We start from the raw sequence: 13,394 nt of genomic DNA, 5'->3' as shown, positions 1-13,394 counted from the left end.
AACCGGAAACGCAATCAGGTGTATGTGAATGTTACCATATAGGCACCAACAAAAAAAGGGTTTAACAAAATCAAGGTAGCAGATCAAAAACCCCCATAACATAAGCTCCTGGTTTGTTAGGAGACAGAGGTCTAATTTCACAATATCCATACCCACATTCCACACATACACAGGTGAGCCCTGCACACATAAAGGGTCAGACCGCGCTAGACGGTACCTACAGATCTAATTGGGCATGCCCATATAAATAATACAAAATATACTCAGATATCAATTTTAGCCCAGAATTACCATCTGCGCAGGTCTGCATTTCTTAAAAGCCAGGGGCATGAATGCCTAATGGCATTATAAACAGGCATGAGCACACTACAACAATAATTATATGCCGTTTCTACTAAACATAAATAAAGAAACATAATATGATGGCCAACCTAGTTAGCTACTTTAGGCCAAAAATCCTTATGCTCAGTAATCGCCTAACCCTGTATGGATGTACTACACAAAAGAAAGCGAAGTATGATGAAACCTTACCCATTCCCACACATGGAGCTCAAGTATGGGCATCCACTGAAGGGTGGCCTAAGGTGAAAAACTCACCCCAAACCACCGTGCACCAGTAAAGACTGCCCACCATGTAGACAAAGGTCCGTAGCAGCAAATGAAGACCTCTACCCCCCACACACATATAGGAGCACCTGTCCCAGTTGTCAAGAAATGGGTGCCCAAGAAAAGAACAGGGGCAAAAGCCCCAATGGAAAATCAATGAAAAAGTTTGCACAATTTCTAATATTTTTAATGGAATCGCCAGTGTATAATACTGAAACCATACCCTTTCCCATCCAAAGAGACATCCCATATACTGCTCGGAAATCCCAAACTGCATCTAATGATGCCCAGTGTTGGACAAATAATGTGCCCCATGGACACTAATTATGGCAAAAATACAAAACTTTAAAGAGCAGGAAAAACACATGGAGTCTATCGGGATTAACCCCATGGACAAAAAAAGGAAAGCACGATGTTACCAAAAGGTAAACCAATAAAGCGCAGAGGACATATTGTAGCGCCGGGGAAATCCCCCCCAGAGATAACAATTACAAAAAATAATAATAATAGAGGACCCCTAACAGAAACCACTATGTGTGGCACCCAAGATGTATATAGTCATAAGACACAAGGTCCATAAAAGGTAGTACGCTCCTACAAAGGAAGAAAATATACTGTCCATATAGGTAGAAAGATCACAGACAGAAGAACAAGATTCAAATGATTCCAGGTACAGTTGCCAAAAAGTCCAATAACATGATATATTATACTATACTATCCATCAGGGGAAGTCATAAAGTGTGTACAAATTTGGGGCTGTCAATACCGGATATAAAGTCCTTCCCCTCAGCACCTTCTTTCCTCCCCCAAAGGAATCAAGTCCTATACACTATATAGACTCCATGTGTTTTTCCTGCTCTTTAAAGTTTTGTATTTTTGCCATAATTAGTGTCCATGGGGCACATTATTTGTCCAACACTGGGCATCATTAGATGCAGTTTGGGATTTCCGAGCAGTATATGGGATGTCTCTTTGGATGGGAAAGGGTATGGTTTCAGTATTATACACTGGCGATTCCATTAAAAATATTAGAAATTGTGCAAACTTTTTCATTGATTTTCCATTGGGGCTTTTGCCCCTGTTCTTTTCTTGGGCACCCATTTCTTGACAACTGGGACAGGTGCTCCTATATGTGTGTGGGGGGTAGAGGTCTTCATTTGCTGCTACGGACCTTTGTCTACATGGTGGGCAGTCTTTACTGGTGCACGGTGGTTTGGGGTGAGTTTTTCACCTTAGGCCACCCTTCAGTGGATGCCCATACTTGAGCTCCATGTGTGGGAATGGGTAAGGTTTCATCATACTTCGCTTTCTTTTGTGTAGTACATCCATACAGGGTTAGGCGATTACTGAGCATAAGGATTTTTGGCCTAAAGTAGCTAACTAGGTTGGCCATCATATTATGTTTCTTTATTTATGTTTAGTAGAAACGGCATATAATTATTGTTGTAGTGTGCTCATGCCTGTTTATAATGCCATTAGGCATTCATGCCCCTGGCTTTTAAGAAATGCAGACCTGCGCAGATGGTAATTCTGGGCTAAAATTGATATCTGAGTATATTTTGTATTATTTATATGGGCATGCCCAATTAGATCTGTAGGTACCGTCTAGCGCGGTCTGACCCTTTATGTGTGCAGGGCTCACCTGTGTATGTGTGGAATGTGGGTATGGATATTGTGAAATTAGACCTCTGTCTCCTAACAAACCAGGAGCTTATGTTATGGGGGTTTTTGATCTGCTACCTTGATTTTGTTAAACCCTTTTTTTGTTGGTGCCTATATGGTAACATTCACATACACCTGATTGCGTTTCCGGTTATGGAACGATCGGGTCCCTGGTGCATGCGTGGCAGGTATTTTTCAGCAGTGTTTGGTGACATCAAATACTCAATACCCTAAGTCCCCATGTGTTAACTTGATAAGATGTGCACGTTTGGCTCATTTATTGTTTGCAACTATGTGACCAAGTCCGTAAGCTTGGAATAACAACCAGCGCCTGCGCAGTAGCTATGTTTCGTCTGTGACCGCCGTATTTGTTTATATGGTTACCAGGAGACCAAGCCTTTTCCAGGCGCTTGCGCAGTAGAGATTCCCCACGTGTGACCGCCCCTTCGGTCACATGGTGTCCAGGGGAACAAGCCTTCCTTCCTTCAACAAGGCAGGCGCCTGCGCAGTAAGGGGTTCTTTTCCCACTTGTGACCGGCGCCTCCAGCTGACTATTCTGTGCCGTCATGTGCGTTTGCGATCCTGGTATGTACATGAACCAAATGATTGGTCCTTTTGATGTGTATGTGTTTTCGGTGCAGATAACTCATGGCCATCATCTTTCACGGATGAGTCACTGTATGCCTGTGTCCTCTGTTTACCGTTGCGTAGCAATGATGGTTTCCGGTCCAAGAAGCCGGAGCATGCGCATTAGACCACTGCTGATGCTGCTTGCCTGACCTCGTGGGATCACACACGGCTGTACTCACTTATTGGGGATAAAATAAGGTATATAAAGATTGATGTTGATAGCGAAAATCACACCCCTGATGAAGCCACCCTAGTGGCGACACGCGTTGGGTTTTCGTTTCTCTTCTTTCATGCCTGGTATCACTTGATGGGGATTAGGTCAGATTTGTTTGCCTCATGGGGGATATTTGCATGTGCTGGTTCTGGTCCTATTTCATTTATGGGTAATTTACTCATCTAGTAAGTTATACTTATGTTTATGGGGAATGCTGGGTTATTATACCTGCCTCTCTCACATGTGTAGAGTTTAAGTATATGCATATTATTGAGTGCTCCTAAGTGAGGTAGCATACTATTTAAGATCATTTATTTTAAGATCTAAGTATTGTACTGTTCTCAGTCTGTTTTATATTACTCCTTGTGCATATGAGGCTTTATTTTTGCATTCTCTATATCTCACACATTGACAAATATACTGTCCATATAGGATTTCTAGGACCAGGTGTATATATATGCATGTATTTGTGTATTATTCTTATTGTCTCCTACAAGTCTGTTTCCAGGCATGTGCCTTATTTTGGGCATTATGTACTGTTTTTAAATGTTTTTAATGTTTTCAGTATCTTTGTTATATCTCATACCTTATTAAAGCTGTGACCTTGTCTGCATATCATCCTGCTGTCTGGTGATCCCCGTTGTTCATGGCCTTTGCTTTGTTTTGTTTTGTTCTATCACATTTTTCATTGGTCAAGGTTGGATCCCAGTAGAAAACGGTCCATGGTGCCCCCATTATTTCTATTTATAGACTTTATACCAGACCCTACTGCTAATTCAGACACTAAATTAGACCCCTTTATAAATAAACATCCTTGAACAGACCCTTAAGGTACCTTCACATTAAGCGACGCTGCAGCGATAGCGACAACGATGCCGATCGCTGCAGCGTCGCTGTTTGATCGCTGGAGAGCTGTCACACAGACCGCTCTCCAGCGACCAACGATGCCGAGGTCCCCGGGTAACCAGGGTAAATATCGGGTTACTAAGCGCAGGGCCGCGCTTAGTAACCCGATGTTTACCCTGGTTACCAGCGTAAAATGTAAAAAAACCAAACAGTACATACTCACATTCGCGTCCCCCGGTGTCCGCCGGCGTCCGCTTCCTGCACTGACTGAGCGCCGGCCCTAACAGCAGAGCGGTGACGTCACCGCTGTGCTGTACTTTCACTTTCACTTTACGGCGCTCAGTCAGTGTGGGAAGCGGACGCCGGGGGACGCGAAGGTGAGTATGTACTGTTTGTTTTTTTTACATTTTACACTGGTAACCAGAGTAAACATCGGGTTACTAAGCGCGGCCCTGCGCTTAGTAACCCGATGTTTACCCTGGTTACCAGTGTAAAACATCGTTGGTATCGTTGCTTTTGGTGTCAAACACGACGATACACACCGGTCTGACGACCAAATAAAGTTCTGGACTTTATTCAACGACCAGCGATATCACAGCAGGATCCTGATCGCTGCTGCGTGTCAAACTAAACGATATCGCTAGCCAGGACGCTGCAACGTCATGGATCGCTAGCGATATCGTTTAGTGTGAAGGTACCTTTACAATAGAATCCCAGAGCAAAACCTTCTAAATTCAGACCCGTTCCCTAAAAGAATTACAGATCCCAGCCAAAACCCCAGAATAAATGCAGACTTGTGTAAAAAAACAGACTAAACCTTTTAACAAATACAAACACCATTCCTAGAACTGCAACCTAAACAAATACAGATCCGAGAACAGACCTTGATCAGATGCATTACATAAATACAAATTCCAGACAAGACCTCCCAAATAATATCAAATCGAAGACCCAGTAAACTCAGAATTAGACCCAGAATACACCCAATAGATTGTTCCACACCCCGGTTTTAGCCCTCAAAACAAATACAGACCCCAGACAGATACAGACAGATAATCTAAAACAATAAAGACCTCAGTCCATATAAGTTGATTATTGACCCAAGTACAGTCTAAACCAGATCAGACCTGCTCAATACAGACTCCAGGCCAGATTTCTAAATTAATACAGAACTCAGAGCAAAAATGCCTAATATACAATGCGGCAGTAAACTTCTCTTAGGCTAAGTTCACATTAGCATCTCTGTGTGCAGCATTTCATTTGCATGCCAAAACACATTCAAACGCATGGTTACACTGCATTTTTTTATGCACATCAGCTTACACATGACGCCAAAAAAAGCTGTGTGTGCATGTGCTTGTATGCGTTTTTGCATGCATTTGCGCTTTTTTAGAGCATGCATTCAATTTTTCAAAGAATTTTGTTGCTGTTCTTGGAGAATTTCCTTAACAAAAGCCACACCCAATAAGTGTGTCTCATGGGGAATTTGTACATATAGACCCCACACAGATGAAATCCTCATCTTTTGCTGCTGTATCCAGCTGCAAGATGGATCTTGGCACGGAGAGCTTCTATCGTATCTGGATTAAAAATTGAAATTGGCTTTTGCCTTTGCTGTGGCTTGTGAAGAAGATAGATGAAGAGCAAGACGTCATCACTACTGGCAACACCCCATCATAGAAGTCCGAGAGAGCCATGGAGCCTACCACTCGTTGTACACGGAACTGCATGAAAACCCAGAGAAGTACATACTTAGGCAGTTAACTGGTTCATGCAGCTTTACATGAACACCCGAGCCTTACACTATGGCTGGTCCAAATAACTAAAGCAATTGTTAGCATCCACCTCTCGTGTCTCCCCTTTTCCTCATAGTTTGTAAGCTTGCGAGCAGGGCCCTCATTCCTCCTGGTATCTATTTTGAACTGTGATTTCTGTTATGCTGTAATGTCTATTGTCTGTACAAGTCCCCTCTATAAGTTGTAAAGCGCTGCGGAATATGTTGGCGCTATATAAATAAAAATGATTATTATTATTTATTATTAAGTTTCGATGAATTGCTGCATTGTGTCTGAGGATCCATCACCAGGCAGGACATACCACTATGTCGAGCAATTCCTGCTGAGGAACGTCTGTTGGTGACCCTAAGGTACGTAATTTTGAAAAATAAAAATATGTCATTTGTATTATTGTTATAACCGCCATGTACTGATTTTTTTTTTCCATTTTCTGTTCAGCAGATTCCTGGCTTCCACAAAGACCTTAAGATCTCTGTACTTTCAATTCTGGATTGGAGTGTCTCCCTTTTCTGGGATTGTTGGAGACACCTGCCCCAGATTTTACATTTTTATATGGGGAAATGGGGAGAAATGGCACCAAAAATTGTCACTTAATTTCCGCTGAATATTGCAATACCCTATATGTGGCTGTACATTATTACTTATCCACATGGTGAGACTCAGAAAGGAAGGAGCGCTATTTGACTCTTGGACAACAAATTTTCAAAAGATAGTTTGCAGACTCCATATACAGAGCCCCCAAATGCCCCCAATTTGGAAATATATCACTGTGGGAATTTATCTACCGGTGTAGCACCTATTTTGACTCCATGGGTGTTTTCCAGAAACAAGCAACAATGGAGAGTGCTGAGTGAAGATTGCAAACCTGCCATTGCAGTGCCCAGCGCATTGCAATGCCAGTAAATTATAGTGCCCATAGTGTTTCTGCAAACATGGACACCTTAAATTAAGTGGACTCTCATCACTACAGAAATGCCAAACATCTGGATTCTACATGTGGTTTAAGCACACTGTGGGGCTCAGAAGGGAGTCAACATTTCGATTTGGGAGTGCAGATTTTGCTGGATTTCTTTTAGGGGGCGAGGAGCCATGGTGCTTTTCCAGAGCCTTTGTACTATCAGTAATGTGGAAGCCCCCTATATTTCCATTGACAGATGACAGACCTGAGTCTTTTTATTGGGGACATTTTACATAAAATTTTGTACCACATTTATCCTGCGCTCTGAGCATTTACATGAAGGTTTCCATCTAAAACTCTAAATATTGTGATTCAGATGAAACCTAAATCAGATTCATTGACTATATTGAGGCTGCAGTATTACTCGGGACTCTGTTTAGCCTCTGTTCAAAAGTGTCCTTCATTTTAGACATACCCAAAATTGTGGCTTATGGTGCTTTTGTTCATGCATAAAAAGATGATTAAAAAGATGAATACCTCTGGATCATAGGCCAGAGAGAGTCCAATGTGATTGCATCTGCTTTATTATAGGGAATCTTCTGCCTGGAGTTTCATCTGAATCACGTATTTCAGAGATTTACATATAAATCAAGAGGTATGCACTCAGCGTAAAGCACAGGATAAATGTAAGCCAAGCTGTTTTGAGGTTTTTGGAAAGCAGAATAAACAAATTAACAGCAGCTCAAGATTTGGTTTTCTTTAATTTTTTTGCAGTACACTGTGCAGTATATGTGATTAGATGGCTTTTTACTTCAGGTTGGTGTGATTACAGTGGTACTACTATCACACACTAGAAAAATGCTTTTTGTTTTTTTAAAAAAGAATTTGCATTTGCACATTTTGAGCTCTATAATTCAACTATATTTCTGCCAACTGAATCATGTGAGGGCTTTTTTTGGCAGGATTAGGTGACAGATTTTTTGGTACCATATTTGGGCACATTACAGTTTTTGATGGTTTTCTATTAAGATTTTTGTGAGGCAGAATGAACAAAAACCAGCAATTAAGGATTTTTTTAAAATTTTATGTCGTAAAAGTGGTAAAAGTGATCAAATACACCAAAAAGAGAGCATTGACCGTACCTCAAAAAAATCATACGTTGATCTAATGCTGATAGGCAAAAATATATATTACTGAACATGAGGTTCTTAGTTTAAAATTCTGATCCGACTGTATGAAGCCCTCTGCCACGTCATGGTGCACCTCTCAGTGGGTCCCTAATGCCTTAAAGAAGCACCATCGTGTGCTAACCACGGTCGCAGCGGCAATGCACCAGCAGGGCAGACAGCCTGGTGCTTTACAGTGCTCATGCTTTTTTGATGTAAAAGTGATAAGATAGCTTCATTCTTCAGTCAGATGATACCCCATTTATGGATTTTTTTATGTTTTATGCTTTTACATAACAAAAATATTTCTTAGGAAAAAGAATAGTTTTTATATTGCTACATTCTGAGAGCTATAGCTTTTTTCTGCAGTTTGCTTTTGCGGGACAAGATAATATTTTCAGCTATACCATTTGCATTTAAAGTCATCTTTTTCATCATGTTTTACTCCACTTTTTTTTTGGTAGTGTGATGAAAAAGCATAGCTTTTTTTAAATTATTTTTATTTGTTTTCTACAGTGTTCACTGAAGGGGTTACCTACTGTGACAGCTTTATAGGTCGTCATTTTGAATGTAACAATACCAAATATCTGTACTTTTTTTTCTTTTTTGACATAAATATATGCATTTATTGGTACAATTTTTTTTTAACTTTTCACATTTTTTTTTACTTAGTCCCTATACGGAACTCTAAGTTCTTTTTCTCACATCACGGGTATAATGCATTGTAATGCACCAGCTTTGCAATGCATTACACTAGTGATGAGCGAGTGTGCTCGTTACTCGACATTTCCGAGCATGCTGTTAGACAACCTGATCACATGCAGGGAGTGCCTTTTTGTTAGGGAATCCCCACATGTGTTCAGGCTGTCTAGCAGCCGCAAATCATGCAGCTGTGGCGACACAAACATAATCTACAAACACGCCCAAAATACTCAGAGAACACCCGAGCATGCTCGGAAATCTCAAGTAACGAGCACACTCGCTCATCACTACATTACACCTGTCAGTGATAAACTGACAGAACACCTTTTAGACCATGTTCCTGTAAAAGTCTAAGAAGCCAAAGTAATTGTCAGAGCCGAAGGTCATCATTACATTTCCGGTTGCCACGACTACCATTGGCAGCCTGCGATTACCTTCTGGGCGTACCCTTGTCTAGTCTTCTAAATAATGAGATCACTATTGATCATGGCATTTAGATGGTAAAAAGGACAAGGCTCAGCAATCACCTAACCCAAGCTCCTGGTGATGGTCAAGAATGTACCCGTACCTCCATTTGCAGGAACGCACTGCAAAATAGGATGTATTGGTACATCTAATGTTGGGAAGTGGATAATAAGCTCTATGTTATCTTTGCAATAATTGGAAATGCATGCCTAAGTGTTATAACAATTTCATGCAGTTTTAGAAAAATAAGAGCTGTCATCTTGTTGCTATGGACAACACAAACTATATTGCTTAATGCAAAGGATGCTAGTCAGTGTTTGGGTCTAGGAAGGTGGACTCATCAACGTAAATCTGGAAGCAGCCAAGGTTTTTTTTATATTTTTATTGAAATACAGAGATATATTAGTCAGTTTTCCTGGCAATTAGAGATGAGCAAATCTACTGAAATTCGAATTTTCCAGCTTGGTTTAACTTTCCCCAAAAATTTCAATTGCAGCAAATAGCTTCCCTGTGAGTAAATCCTACAATTAAATTAAAAGTGTGTGCAACACTCTGATATCTACTAGGGCTGTATTAAACCCCTTTCTGGCTCACTAATGCAAACACAATCTTAGTGATTTTCTAGTGACCTGAACAAATATATCTGTAGGTCAGCAGATACTAACTGTTCTTTGCTGCTGTGCTGTCAAACAATGTCTGTATGTTTTTTTCAGTTCTTTTTGGCTTATTATTTTATCTGTATGGCTAAGCTATGAGCTGTAACATTCTCTCACTATACAGATTCACAAAAAAATTACCTGTGGCATTCCCTGCCACAGCTTTTTTACAGGCTATGATAATCTCTCCTGATTGGCTGTAATATTGGCTGTGATGTGATAGCTGCAAATCATTCTAAGGAAGCCTGCCAAGTCATGCCCTAGATCATGTGAACCTTCTCTGTCTGATGTAATCTTTTGCATTGTGTTGATAACTGCTGGCGTTTCTACGCAAATCAAATCTCAAATTGTTTAAATTCACTGGGTCCAGCAAATTAAAAAAAAAATCGAGATAAATTTGATTCTCATTAAATTGATTTACTCATCTCTACAGGCAATCCTTTTTTATTGTATAGATACAGAAATGCTAAATTTGTTATTCAGAACAATCTGTACCCTTTTATATATTCCTCCCCAAGTTCTTATATAATCAATTCAGCCCTTTATAATTATGCTCACATGTTTTCATTTTCATGTACCTAAGCATTATTTGTAAATTTTAAGGAATATTACTTGATGTGAATTTAGGTCTGATATAAGGTTTAAATTCTTTTAGGAGTGTGGTCTACGGTCTGGGTTGCTATAGAGGCTGAAAATTAATACAGAAGTAAGGGGTCAAATATGTCTCAGCAGAATACTAGGAAGTTTTCCAGTAAAAGTTGTCATAGTGTTTTGGGTTCAATAAACAAGATAAGGAAAGAGAATGTCTAAAATTAGACAAAATATCACCTGCAAGTTCTTGGATTTCGCTCTGCTGTAGTTGTTTATATGGTATGCAGAGCACCTGTGTAGAACTAATATCTTCCTCTGAATGGTCACTGTTGTATGACATCATGTAACAACTTTTCACATTTTCTAAAAGCATAACTACTCCTTTTCCTGCGAACACATACTGTAAAACACCTGCAAACATGATGTCAATCAGATATCTTTGCCTACTCTGGTGGCAGAGAGACCTGGCAAGACTGGCATCAAACCAGCAAAGGTGCAGTCATAAGCACACTTGGGGCAAGCAAGCCCCAGCTAAGCGAGCCTTAAAGGTCCGTGATACACTTCACCAAGTTCCCAGTAAATGGGGGGCAGACTTTGGTAAAGCCCTTCCTAGTCCCACTGTCGCTGAGCAGCTGTCATCTGGTGATGAAGCCGAAGCCTAGTCAAAATCAAGTAAATATCTCAGAGAGAAACCCAGGGAGTGTAGCACAAAGAGAAACGTAAACAAACCCTAAGACCAACCCTGACAGGAACTGCAGGTTTTGTTATATGTAAATAGTAATAGCCACTAGGAAAAAGACCACCTTGCATTTTAGGTCCTTTATAAACTGGGTCTGTCACTTTCCTGTAACTGTTTACTGATAGGTTCAAGTGTCAGGTAAAAAAGAGGAAGAATGGTGGCAGCCAGCTGAACGCCTATCTCCTTTCTTATGAAGTAGTTGTGAGACCACTCATTAACATAATATCTGTTGGAGTACCTGGGCAGTGGTTCAAAATGACATGGTTAGAAGAATCCTGAGCTATCTTAATCACAATCGCAACCACTTGTCCATGTTTACCAGGTCTGGGATCGTATAGTTCTCAATTACTTTTGCACTAAGTTAGTTTGTTTCTGGTTTTGTCAAATGAATGTCTGATTCTCTACACAACATATTCTGCATGTCGGTCTGAAGGGGGAGGCGCTGTCTATTCTGGTGGTGAGTGGACAGTGTTTCCCCCTTCCTTGAAATTATTAAATTGCTTCTTATGGACCAGATGTAGGGTCTTCTGGCAGTGTTCCAGGAATTGGTGGGCACCTTGAACCAGCTCAGCCAGACCTTAGTGCAGGGGTTTTCCCCCACACAAGCAAGATCTAACCCCAGTCCTGCAGCAGGGGTCATTGCTATAGAACCCAAGGTGCCCCTTTCTGGTTTTTCTAGGAGAGATTGGAAGCAATTCCTTTCCCTCTAGAAGGTCAGATGGCACAGCCAAGTAATGGACAAGAAATGATAACTGGCAAAGTGATTAATGGAGATTACATGCGGCTGCACATCAATCCATACACAATGAATCTCTCTGAAATTGTACCTAACAGGTGCCACTTCTGCTACCTCAGACTCTTGAGCCCTGGCACATTTTGGGCGGACTAGACCACTGACTGCAGTCAAAATAAAGTGCAATAAAATATTGCTTCAATTCCATTCAAACATTAGCAAAATATGCATTGCCTAAAATGAAATACATACTATAGTCATACCAAGAAGATATATTTACGACAGTATAACTTGTTTTAAAATGTCTCTGATAATAATAATGCAGTACAGGTAGATCTCCTTAATGAATAAATCTAAGAATTAAAAGACAAGATCATATATGGAATGGCAGAGTCATCTTATCTACAGATATTATAGATAGTTTTACTCGGAAGTAAGATACAGTACAATTGCAGGTTGGAAGCTGTTAAAAATTTTGTGAAGTAGAGCATTAATAGTAATGACACCTTATGTTTCACTAATTAGTACCATTCACAGTTACCTCCTGAACTCTTAAAATATAGCGAAATATTATTATCAATTAGCAAGGTCAATTGGTTCCTCCTCACCCATTTTGTTTCTACACGGAACTGACAGTTTACCTCATTATCACCTTGTCTTCTTTGCTTCTCACATGTTGCATGAGGATCATAGTTTTGGTCACTTGCTGAATAAAATTGCAAATAAAAATTTATTGGCATAATATTTAAACAATTAAACATGCTGTTATAAATTCCAGGTTTTTAGTTTTATTTATATCTGTTTCTTATATAGCACCATAATACACTCCTCAACATTGAAATTACTGCATAAGGAAAAGTTGTGTGATTATAGAAATCTCAGGATCGACACACATGCAAATTGTAAAAAAAGGAAATACAATTTTCAAAGTATCCCCATTTATTCAGTATTGAGCATAAGTTCTACACAAAGAAATAGATGCACACCTTTGCACATTATCAATGAGGTTATTAAGGGTTGCTTTAAAATGATTGTTTGTAACCAGAGACCCATCACCTATAAGGCCGGTGTCAAACTCAGCATAGGGAAATACGGTCCGTATTTTACAGGTGTAATATGCAGAAATTTTTCCAAAATAGTAATCCGTATGTCATCCGTAGGCAGGGTGTGGCAGCGCATTTTGCGCATGTACTTCTGTGTATGTAATCTGTATGACATCCGTAATGCATTTTTTTCAGGGCTGAATTTTATTTAAATCATCATCACCAACCCTATTTAAAGCCTCTACAACAGGTGGCACACTCCCATCTGGCCATTTTGTGGGTGTGCATCTGTTGGTGTATTGTTGTTATGTTGGCACCATGTCTGAGTTGCTGCATTTCACCCCAACTGAGCAGGTGTTATTTAACTGAGTGTTGTCTCGTCGCTTTGGCCAGCCATACCCCGTGATAGTGGATCCGCGAAGAAGGAGAAGAATGTGGGTGCATCCACTTTTGAGACAACGCGTCACTAAAGGACATTTTCAGAGGCTGTATAGAGCTCTGCGGGCACATCCTGAAAAATGTTATCTTTACTGTCGATTGACTATACCAACCTTTGACATCTTGTTGGAGACAGTACGTCCAGAAATAACATTTCAGGACACCAGGATGCGAAAATGCATATCCGCAGAGGAGAGTCTTCTCCTTAC

Source organism: Ranitomeya variabilis, chromosome 2, assembly GCF_051348905.1.
Source record: "Ranitomeya variabilis isolate aRanVar5 chromosome 2, aRanVar5.hap1, whole genome shotgun sequence".
Taxonomy (NCBI): domain Eukaryota; kingdom Metazoa; phylum Chordata; class Amphibia; order Anura; family Dendrobatidae; genus Ranitomeya; species Ranitomeya variabilis.
This window is presented reverse-complemented; position numbering follows the sequence as displayed.